The sequence below is a fragment of the Schistocerca piceifrons genome, chromosome 1, assembly GCF_021461385.2.
Source record: "Schistocerca piceifrons isolate TAMUIC-IGC-003096 chromosome 1, iqSchPice1.1, whole genome shotgun sequence".
In the NCBI taxonomy this organism is placed as follows: Eukaryota; Metazoa; Arthropoda; class Insecta; order Orthoptera; family Acrididae; genus Schistocerca; species Schistocerca piceifrons.
Genome location: NC_060138.1, coordinates 788,777,881 through 788,792,619, shown reverse-complemented (window position 1 = coordinate 788,792,619; position 14,739 = coordinate 788,777,881). Strand labels below are relative to the sequence as shown.

Genomic DNA, 14,739 nt, shown 5'->3' with positions numbered 1-14,739 from the left:
CTATCTTGCAAATTGTCGAAAGATCGCTTTCTGGGTTGTGGTCGTAATACTTTATCTTGCTTTTGTAAATGTGGTGGAAAGTTAAAGATAGTAGGTACTGGTTTTGACAAAAGGCGCCTCTGGACATTTGTGTGGTACATATATTTCTCTTCAAAATGAGCTGAACAGAGGTAACTGGCTGTAGTAGGAAACCAGTTTTCTCGCTTCATATTTATAACCCATCTTTTTGTAATTTCCTTATCTTTTAAAGGAAATCTGTAATCAACGATAAATAAATTACTTCCTGCATTTGTTTTAAGCATAATTACAGTTCCAATGCAAATGACTCTTTAATAAACATTAAAAAACGTGTGCCGTATTTCGGTACTAATATACTTACTTATAATATGAAATATTTGTTGTTTTATCGCTGCGATTTGTGCAGTTGAACGCTGAACAACTGCAGGGATGTTGACTTTATATTTTGTAACAAAAGTGTCAACTAGAAAAGTTAAATATTGCAGTAATATCACAACAGCTGACACACTTCCAACACAAACAACAGTAACGCTTTCCTAATGTTTTGACTAAGGAGAACATAGCGGCCGAGTTAGCGTTGGTTGCCGCTAGGAGCGCTGTAACTAGTATCTCAGCCACTCTATGAAATTTTAACTCGTTGGTAGATACCATAGTTTATCGTAGACCCGCGAAGGTTATAAATGTCATCTTTGGTTTTCAGTATATTAATCTCTGTAGTGTAATTAGCAGCGCCAAGTTTGAAGATGTTTCTTGATTGTATTTGAAATGTTGTAGTTAGGCGCAATAAGAATATATGTAAAGTCGGTAAGTGAACCGTATTCGTTGCTCTCTGTTATGAAGACCTTTTCGACTATGTGCTGAAGCTAGCAGAAATTCTTCCCCGCTTATAGTGCTTCACGTTTTTTTTTTTCAATTATTATTTATAGCACTCTAACTGCACTGCTAAAGGTAACACAATAAACTACAATACTGTTAATTTCGAATTATTTGTATAGTAGAAAGAAATTGGCGAAAATTTTAATTCAGCTGGAAAAAACGAGTTGCCTATAATATGTGTACAATTACTGAAAGTAACACGGTGGCACCCTATACGTAAGCTATAAGATTCTTATTCCCCAAACGACTGTTTTGTTTTATTATGACAACGTCCACGAATAGCGGTATTTGCGGAAAATTATTGCTTGGGCCAGTCAGCAACAGTTACTAACAGGAAAAGAAGTTACATATCCTATGCATTGTTAGATTTTTGTCAGTGAAGAAAAGCACTTGGGTTGTTGCTTGTCACACATTATGTGTCTCAAGTGACTCATTGAAATATTGTAAAGATGATGCAGAATTGAATGATAATGGCAGTGTAACAATCGGCAAAGAAAATGAAAGTTATTGAGGGAATTATTATGATATGTTGCTTCCATGTAAAAGAAGTAGGAAAATATTTGCCATACTCCCAAACCCCTGCCAAATAACTGAGTATCGCTTGTTCGTCTGAGATCTCAATCAACTTGAAAGAACTTACTAGATTGTAAAAGTCGATTGCGTGGCTATGGTATGAAATTTGTAATTGGTTTATATTGTGTGTTTACTTAATTAGATAATACTGTAATCTTTGTCTGTGTGTATGGGATGTGGAGGCAAAGCTGAGCCCCCTTGATCCCTGCATCAAAGGGCGATGGCTGTTTTGGATTTGTGATAAGAGCAATTCATTAATCTTAGAGGCTTTATTGATATCTCCTATCTACCCTTCTGTCTAATAAAATGTGGATCCTTGGCATATCACTGTGGTAGTTATCACTTGAGGCAACTGTTTCGTGTTTCAGTGCTCTCCTGCATGCTTCTTTAGCTACCAGATCATCTCTTACATTTCTATGCCTTGCAGGTGGATGTTTGCACTGTGTACAAGTTTGATTTGTTTCTTGGTTGTAGCAGTTTGGTCTCAGTGCTTGGAGATTAAGCGGCCGTGTGTGTGTGTTTTTCTAAATTTGAAGAAGGACTTGGTTCGTTAGCTTAGTCCTTTTAGTCTTAGATTTGCCCATCTACTGCTTAGTGCTCCTCTATGTGATGGGTAGCATCTGTCAAGATGACTGATTCGGCTGCAGACCCAACAAGAATATTGTCAGCCTATTCTAATACATGTTATTCCACAGAACTGTCATATTCATTTCCAAATATGCCAAAGGTTGCAGTTAAAATCAAAAGGAAAACAAAGAAGGCATCTAATATTTTATATATAATCATGTCTGAGATCTCTAATGATTAAGAATTTGCTGTTGTCTATCAAAACTAATTTAAAATTTTCTAATAATGAAATGAAAGCAACATATGTAGTAGAACTAGCAGAGGGAAGAATTCAATCAGTTTCGTACTATTATAACTTCTTTCATTGAAATCAGGAAAACAGTTAATTCAGTTAAAAGCAGTAAATTCTCTCGGCACTGATAACATTTTAGCAAAATATTAAAAGCCTGTTGTTCTGATATACTGCTTGTACTTGGTCACATTTATTTCATACCAGTTTTGCAAGCTATCTTTGTAGACTAACAGAAGGTGTCGTTAGATAACTACTTTTAAAGAAATGAATCAGGACAGACATTTTGGGAAAAGGTAATGCATATAAGAGTGATTGAACATGTCTGTAGAAGGGAGAGAGTGAGTCAATGATGTGTTATGTGATCTGAGATATGTGATTTATTCATATCATTACGTGCAATTTTCAAATCATTTGATTTGATGTACAGGAGACATATCAAGGTTTACAAAAAGAAACTTTTTTCTCTTTTTTAAGAGAAATACAAAAGTTTACATTATATTTTCATTTCTAAGTTACAGCTACACAACTACCTAAAATAATACATGTAATACAATCCCTGTGTTCAGACTGTGAAGTGTCCTCAAGATACTGTCCTCATATACTGAATTCCAGAAAGTCCTTTCCCCATTGAGCAAACCAGCTATCATTTCACTGATTATGTAATAAAATGTTTAGATGGGATTATTTAATCTACCAAGATTTTTTCGTAGCCTGTCCAAGGCGTTCAGCATTGCAGATCACATCATCATTTTGGAGAAAATTAATATCTGTTGGTTTCAAAGTAGAATGAGTAAATAGTTCACTCTATATTTAACTAGCCTATTATGGAGCAGAGAGTCATGTATTAGACTACCTAGGCAGTTTTTATGCAGCAGCATCATGTTACACTGGATACATTGCTGTGAAGTTTGATATTTGATCCACTGTTGTTCGTACTATGAAAACATGACCTCTCATTAAATTCTTATAAACCAGAAATTGTTCCTTTTGCAGAAGATGAAAGTTTCATAATCAAGCCCAGAAGAGATCCACTAGTAGAAGAAATGATAAATGAAATTCTCATAAAATTGTTGTTTTATTGTCTGCAAGTGGTCAGTCACTTAATTTAGAAAAAATACAGTTGATTTCCTTACCAAGACAGGGTAGACCCTACGTCATCAGTAACAGATTCTGTCATGAAAGCAAATGTGTAACACTGTGTATTTAAAATTCCTGGGTGTGTGCATTGATTACAATTTCAATTGGAAATCACGTATCATAGTATTCTCAGTGATTATGTTCTGCTACATTTGTTTGGTGCTGACTGCTAATTTTGAAGATGAATGCATCAGCAAGTTAGCTTTATACGTGCTAATAGTCCTTAGAGGAATACAAATAATTGAAGGAGTGAAAGTAACATCTTGTGTATAGTTCAGGAATTGATTTGTCGATAGTCACATAAACAAGACTGAGGATGTTGCAAGATTTCTGACAAATCCTTCTTCAGAGCTAATAGAGTGCATGACTACATTGCCCCTGATAACAACATTGTGTTGGCAATGCAGCAAGACTGGGGTGTGGGGTTGTGTCGGGTAGAGAGTGACGTTAGAAGAAAGGAGGTAGGGAGTGGAAGGGAGGGTATACCTTCAGTATACTGGGCAAGGGATTGCTCATCAATGTAGATATGCAGTCCACTGGTGGCCAGACTATATGGGAGAGCCTTTATCGTGTGGAATGGATGGGAGCTATTAAAATACATGCAGTGCAGATGGTTACTGAACTTGAAATGGATCGAGATTTGTTTGAAGCCATTGGAGATGTGGAGGGCAACGTCCAGGACTGGAAGAAACATGAGAAGCAGAGGGAAGGAATGAGGACAGTGTCTCTGTCCTGCGTGTGAATATTCCATCTATGAACCTCAACCGGACAAGAGGTTTGGGTTTGTGGGTGACAAGGAGGCTTTCTTCTAGATGGCTCTTGACAAGATGGCTTAGGAGGATGCCATGTAGGTGATTATGGCCATGCCATGGATTTGTTTCTGTATCTTCTGCTCAAAGGAGAAGTAAATTCTTGCAACACTGTAGCTTTGTATGTGCATAAAAGAATGAGATGGTTGGTTTGGAGTTGGCAGAATGTAGAGAGAGGTAGTGTTTGATTCCTGCAAGCCATGTGCCCCACAAATCCACCTTACACATGCTTCCTGAAATCCCTAACCTAACTGTCCTTGATGCTGCATTTTAGCTGGTTACTGTGTTCCCACGGAAAGAATATCGACTGATGTTGACCAGCAACTCTAACCCATACCCTGCAGCATTGGTCTCATATCAAGGACACAAACCACCTCTTACACCATCTCTCATCTATTCCCACCCAACACCATCTGGATCCTTACTTGTCATGTTTGATATTACCGCACTATAAACAAACATCCCCAAATGCTGGTATCACTTTCTACTTCACTTCCTAGTACCAGCCCCAGACACATCAAGCTGTTACTTACACACCACCAGAGAAACAACATTTTTATGCATAACTATTACTCCATTGATCAATGACATGAAAAAAAATCCAAGAATGGCCCAGGCTACCTGCATGTGATGTTACTATGCCAAGCAGTTTATGGGCCATCTAGAAGAAACTTTCCTAGCCATACAAAGTTCAACCCCTTGCCTGGTGCAGGTTCATTGATGAAATCCTCATGTTCTTGATCCAGGGCCAAGACACCCAGTTCATAAAACCTCTGTCATTATTGAGCCCACTGTGCATGAACAGTACCTGCATTTTAATTATTGGTATCCATTCCACACTAAAGTCTCACCCATGGCCACTAGTAACAAGCACATCTGTAGTGATGAGTAGTCCCTTGCTCAGTATGCTGAAGGTCTTACTGATGCATTACCCACCCCCCTCCCAAACAGAGCTGCAGACATTTCCCATGCCACATCCACACGTCTGCAATCCAATCACCACCCCAAGCAACCATCGCAAAGGAGCATCCCCCTTATCACCCAATATCATATGTGCAACAACTTTTTCCATTGCCAGGGCTTTGATTATTTACCGTCATGCCCAGAAATGGGAGCATACTGCCTATAATCATCTATCCTTCTTCAAAGTTGGATTCACACATCCAATCTGCGGAATACTGTAGTTCATCGTCATGGCGCACATACTCCCAATCCCTTGCCTACGTGTTGTACCGATGTGCAAGACTTGTCCTATACACCTGTAGAGGATCGAAAGATGACAGTGGTTAAGTTAGTTAAAGGTAGGAATTCCACAGTAATAAAGTTAGTTAAAATGTGAAGAATATTGGGAGCCAGAAGTCATATGTGCATTACATTCAGTTGCGCAATTCAGTGCTATGATACTGTGGCATAATCGGGTAGCCGGAGTGCTGAGTTCAGCACCACGAAGGAGAACGCTGTGTCAATGGCCAGCTTGGTGCACAGCAGAATATGTGACAAGAAGCAGTTTGCTGCATGCCAGTGTGTTGACGTCAAGGGTAGTAACTGGATCAGTTATGCAAGTTGAGCAACACAGGAATATTCCACCAACATACTGGGTAAGAAGAACAGCAGACAGTGGCAGAAAGCTGTGTTTAAGGACTGGCAACCAGCTTATCAACATCGTCCGTCATGAGGCATTGGAGTGACGGAACCTGTGTCACTTAGTGCTGTCACCAGTGCAGAGTCGTCACTGCCATCACAATCTTTGTATAATCACCACCGTAATGCAGATCGTCGCCTAGAAGATGCCAGAGTGACATGGCTGCTGTAACTATCATTGGACGCCTTTAACAGGTAGTCACCTGTGGGAGTCATCGCTTGGGGTGCATTGTGGTAATGCAGTGTTACCAATGCCCTTGGACGTAGCCACCTGAACGCTGTGACCAAGGCAGGAGCCGGGGTCCCTGGCCTGCCGACGCCAGACAGCTGCTGCTGGGGAGGTCCATTGAGACAGGGCACTGACCTGTCCCCTGTCCCGATGCCACGAGCCCCCCACCCCAGCCCCTGGCACAACAGAGGCCCGTGGCACATGGTCCCAGCTGTGCCACATTAAGTCCCTTCATGGCTGGAGCACCACTGTCGACCAGTAGATTCAAGTTATGCCAGAGCAGCTTCAGAGGCAGTGGCAGCCACACATGTGAATGTCTGCTAGTCGCCACCAAGAATATTAAGAGTGGAAGCAAACCTCGCCCAGAGGGGCCACAGCCATTGTATTGCAGCTGATAAATAAATGTTGTTATTCTGTCATCTGAAGCCATCCAAGGACACATCCTCATCATCTTCTTCCTCACACCCAGCAGGGAACCCACATTCGAATCTGGCAAAAGGCAGTGAAGTCCCGTACCTGGCAACATAACCTCATTTACATTGGTATCAGATGAGGCAGTTTACACTGGTGTCAGGAAGACTGATGGGGCATTGTGAAGAACACACCTTGTTGAGTTAAGAGTTAGCAGTATGGAGCACCTACAGTGATGGTGTAACATGCCGCAAAGGAAGTAAGTGCTGGTTTCGAACCTGTTGGGTTGTCCCTTTTCCTGTCATTTGCCTGGATCATTTTTTGTATTCTGTGGGTATACTTTTCTTTTGATTAAGTTCTAGCCATGGCAAAGGAACTTTCAGCTGCTGAGGTTATTGAGTAACTTAGTGATCAGGCGGAGAAATTAAATAATGTCAAAGCGATGGAGAGAGAGCAGTCATATCCCAATCCACCCATCCTTGATGGTACTGCTGCGGCATTGGTTACCCCGTTTTCAGGGAAACAGGGCAAGATGTTTTTAGTTTTTAACTTTTTTGACAATTTGGCTACAGCCACCAAATCGAGGGGGATGGAGTAACGAACATTTATTAAGTGTTGCTAAACTGAAGTTAATGGGAGATGTTGGAGCACATGTTACGTGTAATGAGAAACTGAGGGTGGCTAAAACATTTGAGAATTTTCAGGAAGGGTTATTAGAGAGATATCAGAAGAACAACACTGCAAGATATTGTTGGGAACAACTTACTAGGGTTATTTGTAAGCAGAATGAATCTACTGAAAGTTTTGCTGACTATTCGTAAAATCAATTTAAGTACCTATGAGCTCATGAATGATGACAGAGTTAACTTTGCGGGAATAAGAGCAAAGTGCTCTTAACACATTTTTGAGGGGGCTACAACCGGAAATGTCAAGAAAGGTCCGTTCGGAATTTCCTAAGTATTTGAGTTAAGCAGTAGATATTGTACTATCTTTAGTGGAAATTGAGTCATTGGCTAGGTCATGTGAAAGTCAGACAGTGTTTAGTGTGGGCATAAATTGTTTTTGGTGTGGGTAAAAGGGTCATATACAAAGAGATTGCAGACAACAATGTTGCAGGTATTGTAGGAAATTTGGTCACTCAGTTCAGAAATGTTGTAACAGGAACCAGCAACAACAGAAGTTTCAGTTGCAGGGTAGATCTTACAGGCAGCAGTTGAACGGTGCATGAGGTGGGGTGTCCACTGTGCCACACTCTCAGTAAAAGTTAGCACATGTAAGAAAGCAGTTGCAGACTGTTTTCTGGCCGGCTGTGTGGAGGATATGTAAAATGCTGTTGGTTACCAGTTCTCAGGTATCGGTTACAAGTGAGCGAGTATTTGGGGCAAACAGGTTAAGTGCATCACTCTGGACATTAAGTGGCATAGGTAGAGGATGTGTAAACTCACTCGGTGCTAGAGTGTTGAAGTTCTGGCTGGCGGAGTTTAACTTCCAAGAGGATGCAGAAGTTCTTCCCGTGGTTAGGGGCAGGTACAACGTGATTCTCGGGCTTGATTTCCTGGTTGCACATTGCGCCATAATTGACCTGGAATGTCATATGGTAGAACTGGATGGAACTTTGTTTCGGCTATGCTCTGTAGCCGGAATACCTTCACTGTCTCAAAGTCCTTCTAATGGCCGGGGGAAGTCAGTTAAACTGCATACAAGGTCCCTTAAGGTTGATTCGCGGGATCACATACCGAAAGGTACAGGAAAGATAGTCAGCATTGATCTCGGTACTGACATGCCAGGGAACTTGTTATGTATCGTTGAACCTTTGGTGGATAACAAAGTATTAGGCACAGTTGGTTGTTTTATTCCAAGTACCATGTTCTGCATTCAGGAGGTAGACGGCATGGGGGTAGTGCCTGCCAGTATTGATAATTTTGGCCCCAGGGAAGTAGGGGTACCCTAGTTGCGAATTTAGAAGTGTTAGGTGAAGGTGAACTACACCATGATTTTACAGCAAACTACACAATGCCAGGAGGGTCTGTTGACTGGTCAGCACTAAGGATTAGGGTGGCTCCCCTGGAAGCATAGGATAGAGTTTTAGTGGAAAATAATCCATCGGGTCCATTAACTGCAGCACCACTTCTTCAGCACCAAATTTCTACTGAAAGTGAAGCTTTCATCTACAAACAACTGTATCAAGCTCCAAGGCACTTACAGGCATTTATGGAAGAGTTTATAGATCAGCAACTTAGAGATGATGTCATAAAACCTGTTTGTAGTCCTGTTCTGCTCCCATTGTAATTGTAAACAAGAAATCACCAGATTGTGGCAAAGCTTATTGTTTCTGTTGTGATTAACATTTCCTCAATCAGAGAATGGTGTTGGATGCATATCCTGTGCTCAATATGATAGAGACATTGGACAACTTGGGCCAGTGCCAGTACTTCACAAAACTGGATTTGCGTAGTGTTTGCCACGAGTTGGAAGTAACACTTGAGGACCAACTTAAAACTACGTTCTCAATGCCGACTGGGCATTTCCAGTTTTGTCGCATGCTGTTTGGACTTAAAAACGCGCTGGCAGCCTTTCAGCATTTGTTGGATAGTGTGTTACAAAGATTAAAAACAAAACAGTGCATGGTATACCTGGGTGACATAATTGTGTATTCAAAGAATATTCCTGAACATCTGGAGCAGTTGCACGAAGTGTTTGACCATATGCGTCCAGCACGGTTAATGTAGAATTTATAGAAATGTCATTTTGTATTACAAGAAGTTTGTTGTTTGGATCACATTATGGGGCAAGATGGAATTCATACCAATCCATAGTTAGTTGAGGCCATTCAAAATTTTCCAACACCCACCAAGCTAAAGGAGTTGCAACCTTAGTTGGGCCTCGTGAATTTTTATCATAGGTATGTTCTGAAATTTGCAGAAATTGCAAGACCTTTCATGCAGTTTCTATGCAAAGGAGTGAAGTTTCGTTGGACAGATGAGGATGAGATGGCTTTCCAGAAGATGAAATATGTGTTGACATGTAGTCACATATTGGTCTACCCGGATTTTGAAAAACAGTTTATTCTTTCTTGTGATTTGAGTGATTTTGCACTAGGAGTTGTTTTGAGTCAGGAAGTAGATGGACAGGGGCACTGTATTGCGCATGCTTCATGGGAGCTCAATAATGCTGAACAAAATTATTCCACTACGGAGAGGGAAATGCTCTCAGTGATTTTTGGAATTGTGTACTATCATTGTTATCTCTATGGTAGACAATTTAAAGTGGTGACTGATCACACAGCGTTTAAGTGACTTTTAGGACTTTGTTGAGATGGGCCTTGCAGTTAAGCGAGTTCGATTGCGAGGCTGGGAAGGTCACACACTAATGTGGATGGACTCAGCCGTAAGGTACGCACTATGGAATGCACAGGCATTGACAAAAGTGAACAAATGGCTGCACAAAGTGCTGACCCAGGCTGTCAGCCATTTGCTGAATAGCAGCAGTTCTGCATGGAGAATGGAGTATTGCATCGCACGACGTGAAATGGACCGCGGTTAGTAGTACCACAGAGCTTGCGTGACGAAGTGTTGAGGCAAGTGAATGATTTGGGTCGAAGAGCAATGGAGAGAAGGGTAGTGCAGCTTTATTGGTGGATGACGTGTAGGCAGGATGTGGACAATTATGTGAAAAATAGTGTTCGGTGTGCTCAAAGAGTGGAGATTAACCACCAGAAAATTAAGCTACATAGGTAACCAGGAGCTGATAAGCCCATCCAAATGGTAGGGCTGGACATCTTAGGACCCCTAGCACAAACACCAGCAGGGAATCATTATCTATTAACCATTATTGACCATTTTTCTTGGTATGTTTCCATGGTAGTTTACTGGACCAGCAAGCTGTGACGGAGGCTTAGGCACTAGTCAGCCAATGGATGCTTCGGTTTGGGACACCTGAAACCATAATCATGGGTCAGGGCACAAATTTTACATCAGAATTAATGTAGCAGCTATGCAGGCTGTTGTGCATTAAAAAATTATGGACGAACGCTCAGTGTCCTCAAGACTAATAGTCGCACAGAATGAGTCCACAGGACAATTGCGAAAATGTTGAGTTTTTACGTAATTTCCCAGCATAACAATTGGGATATCGTATTGGCCTACATTGTCACTGCAGACAAATTGAAATGCAATTTTTGGATTTAAGATGCCATTACCTTTTGAGTTTTGCAAAGCCCTGCTGCAAGAAGACATCTGGTCTGTGAAGGATTTCGCTAGGAGAGTGAAACTTATCTGGAGACAATTACAAAAAATGAATATGACAGCTTTACAGAAACAGGAAGGCGCACATGATGCAAAAGCAGTGTTATCTAAATAGGATGTGGGTTATGTTAATAAATCCTTATGTTCTGAAGGGGAAAGCAAAGATGTTCGTGGCAGGATATAATTGCCCCTAACAGATAACAGAGATGATGTTGCCGGTTAACATTAAACATCAGCTCCCCACCCGCCCTCCCTTTGATTGCCCATGTAAGCCGAATTTGGCTATTTGAGGGGGATATGGACAAATTGCCTTGTGTGACCACTGTTTCTGTAGAAGGGGGGAGAGTAACGGCAGATGAGGAGGAGAAAAAGAGAAAACAAAAGCAAAGGAAACAGGACAATATGGCAAATCGTCAGTGTATGCAAAGACCTAGAGCAGGGTTGCGAGACTGACATTAGGATTTTCTTTTTGTTAACCAGCTACGATAAGGGGTAGCATAGCCATCAATATGGTCCAGTCCTTAATTTATGTTCCTGACCTACCTTCCTCGGTTTTGCCCCCTGAACATCTTTTGTTTCTTAAAGATACCATTGATGAGAACCTACTCACTTCTCTGCGTCAGATGATTACTACCCAACATGGTTGAGTTACCATGGAACATGTCTTAGAGCAAGTGAAAAGCTACAGAAGTAAGCAGCAATGGCAGTCATTGGATCATCATCAGCCAGTTGTGTATTTCTTGTGGTGATCAGAGCAATGTATTTCTTGTTCAAGAGAAGAGTTGCCCAAATTCCACACTTCGTAAACTTCAGCCTATGAATTCAAACTGATCTGAAAGGCAAGCCCTCCTGACAAGGCAGTGTAATAAGTGAACAGGCCAGAAGGCAAAGACTAAGTGTGCTCAAAGGATCATAAGGAACAATTGTGTATAAGAGGGAGAACTGTAGCATAATTATTAGTGAAGCCACAGTCTCAAAGGAAGTGAACTGTGTAAATGTGCTACAAGTCGAGTATTGGTAGAGGGTTCAAAGCCGTGTATTGAGAGTCAGTTGTAAATAGATGTAGAGGCAGAATGCAGGTACGCATTTTTTCCATAGAAGGGGGGAGTGTAGAGGTTCAAAAGGCGAGAGTGATTAAGTTAGGTTAAAGTTAGGAGTTTAGCAGTAACAAAGTTAGTTAGAATGTGAAGAATATTAGGAGCCAGAAAAGTCATATTTGTGTTACATTTGGTTGCACATTCAGTGCTACGATATCGTGGCTTAATTGGGTCGGCGGAGTGCTGAATTTAGCAACACAAAGGAGAATGCTGTGTCAGTGGCCAGTTTTCCGCGCAGCAGAAGACATGAGAAGAGGCAGCTCGCCACACTGCAGGGTGTTGACACTGAGGGCAGTAATCGGGTCAGTTATGCCTGTCATGGAAGTCATTGCTTGGGGTGCATTGTGGTAATGCATTGTTGCCATCATCCTTGGACGCTGCTGTCATGAACGCTGCAACTGGGGCAGGAGTCGGGGAGACTAGGCTGCCGATGCCAGACAGCTGCCACTTGTGAGGTCCACTGAGACGGGGGGCACTGACCTGTCAACTGCCAAGCCCCCTAGCCACCAGCACCACAGAGGCCCATGGCGCGTGGTCCTAGCTGCTGCAGTTAAGTCCCTGCAAGTCTGGAGTGCCACTGTGGAGGCAGCAGTTCCGAGTTACACCAGCACAGCTTCAGAGGCAGCAGCGGGCAAACATGTGAACATCCACCAGTCACCTCTGTCGCCACCAGGAATATTACATGTGGAAAGAAGCCTCTCCTAGAGGGCTCACAACCCTTGTATTGTAGCTGATAAATAAATGTTGTTATTCTGTCATCAGGATTTATCTGTGGACACACCCTCACCCTCGTCTTTCTCATGCCCAGCAGAGAACCCAGGTTCAAACCTAGTGATGGGCAGTGAGGCCCCATGCCTGTTAGGGTGCCCTGTTTACACTGGTATCAGATGTGGCCGTTTACACAACCACCAAGCACATCCCACTCCAGTCCCATCACAAGTATATTCTATCCTATCAAAGGCAGGGCCACCTGTGAAAGCGGTCATATCATCTACCAGCTCTGATGTAACTGGCATAGTCCATATCAATTCAGGCAGGCTAGGAAAAAATCTTACCTTCGTAGTCTTAGATGTTATTGAATTCATACGTTAAAATAAAGGACAAAGTAAGAAACATGTATTTTTTGTTTTCTCAAAAAAAAAAAAAAAAAAAAAAAAAAATCTGCTCCAAGATACAATCTTCCAAAGATGACACTGCGCATACCATTTTGAAGATGCAAACTTTGGAAAGAATTTTAAAATGTTGTATCTCTGGAACGGTTCTAGATTTTTTTTTTTTTTTTTTTTTTTTCAGTTTGAAAGATAATTGCTTTATTGTTACAAAGAAATCTTCCATTTGGACTTATCTGTCCAAGTTCTTTTACTATAGTGTTCTGAACTTTTTTGTAATTTAGGGTAAAAAAATTTTTTTCGAAAAATGCCAATCCATAAAATTTTGATTTTTTTTTTTTTTTTCTGTTGATGAGTTAAGGTGAAAAGGTGAGCTCCACTTTTAAGTTGAACTGGTTTTAGAAACAATTGAAATTTTTGCCATACATGAAACCTGTTTTATTAGCACATTATCACCCATCAGGCTCATAAAAATCAAAACGTAGCCATATTTAATATAATTTTAGTTTTTCAAGCATTTTAAATGATTCCAAAATGTATGTGAAAGGTCCAAAGATTTAGAGGCTTCAGTTTATACAACTTCTGTGCACTCTGTTTTGTACTGAAATTAGCCAGTCAATGAACTAAAAATGTGTTCCACTGCTTCAGTATCTTCCTTTGGTATAGAGTGATGCCTTCCTGTTGAACCAATAGGAACCGGAGCACTTTCAGTCTTCAAAACATTGTGAAGAGGAAGTGAGCACTGATGGCATTGTTGCTGTCCTTCAGCTGGAAACCTAATCAGCAGCTGGTCCATGTAGTAGCATAAAGTTCACTACAATCTCATTTAACTCATAACTGGTGTCTATAATCTCTGCAATCCACCAGTCACAGTCATACACACATGCCACAGCATCTCCCTTCTCAGGTTGTGAATCTGAATATTATCCTGCTGTTTCTGAGGTGTTGGCCAAACGAACAAAGTTTCTTTTTTCCTGCTCTTTAAAGTGCATGCAATATTAGTTCGCCCATCACTTTGAGTACAAAAATGTGTCTTCTGAATTCCTTTCACAGGAGTAGTTTGTTTGGACCATTCTTCTTTTTTCTGCTCACGGAATTCTTCGATTTCCTCTTTGGACAAAAGAATGAGGGTTGTGGATGTGTAAGATTTCACAACTCTCGTAAAATCCTCATCATTCTGAATCACAGCTGTATTTGGTCTAGAAACGTTATGTTTTGTAGCATGGTGCTTCAGCTGGCCTCCTACACCATCATAAGGCCCCCTTCCCATGACCAGTAGCACTGTATAGCCAGTCAGTTGGCGCAAGTGACTTACGCAATTCAAACAGCTGGTAACAATTTTTAAAATGACTAGGAGCGCCATCAGAAATAATGATGATATTCTCTGCCCCTGTTTGCAGTTGAAGAATTTTGCGCACTGCCAGCAAAATATGTCCTGGTCATGTCCTGTGTCATCACTTATAACTGCAATAATTGTGGTCTTGTTTTGAAAATATGTCACTCCTGTAAAAATTGAAACTTGGTCGTTACCCCAATGATACCCTTGTACTTCTAGTGGGAGGATTACATACCAGTTCTCAGCAAAATATCAGTGAAGCACAAAACGTAGTTCTTCAGCCTTTACACACTCTTACACTTCTGCAGTGTGTTGTTGCAGTTTCTTCAGATGCTGGTGTGTTACTGCTTTAACTGACCATTTACCAAGTTTATCAATGAAACTGTCAAAAGCAACAGTT

General features: G+C 41.2%; 1 protein-coding gene across 3 annotated transcripts in view; it reads left to right on the top strand.

Moving 5' to 3' along the window:
* Positions 1 to 650: 650 nt before the first annotated feature.
* The window catches only part of LOC124713151 (E3 ubiquitin-protein ligase CCNB1IP1-like), a 212,690-nt gene continuing 198,601 nt past the window's right edge, over positions 651 to 14,739 (top strand). For all 3 annotated transcript variants that reach the window (XR_007005631.1, XM_047242929.1, XM_047242927.1), the window contains exon 1: positions 651 to 822. The gene's annotated coding sequence lies outside the window, so the exon portion shown is untranslated. The remainder of the gene's footprint in view (positions 823 to 14,739) is intronic.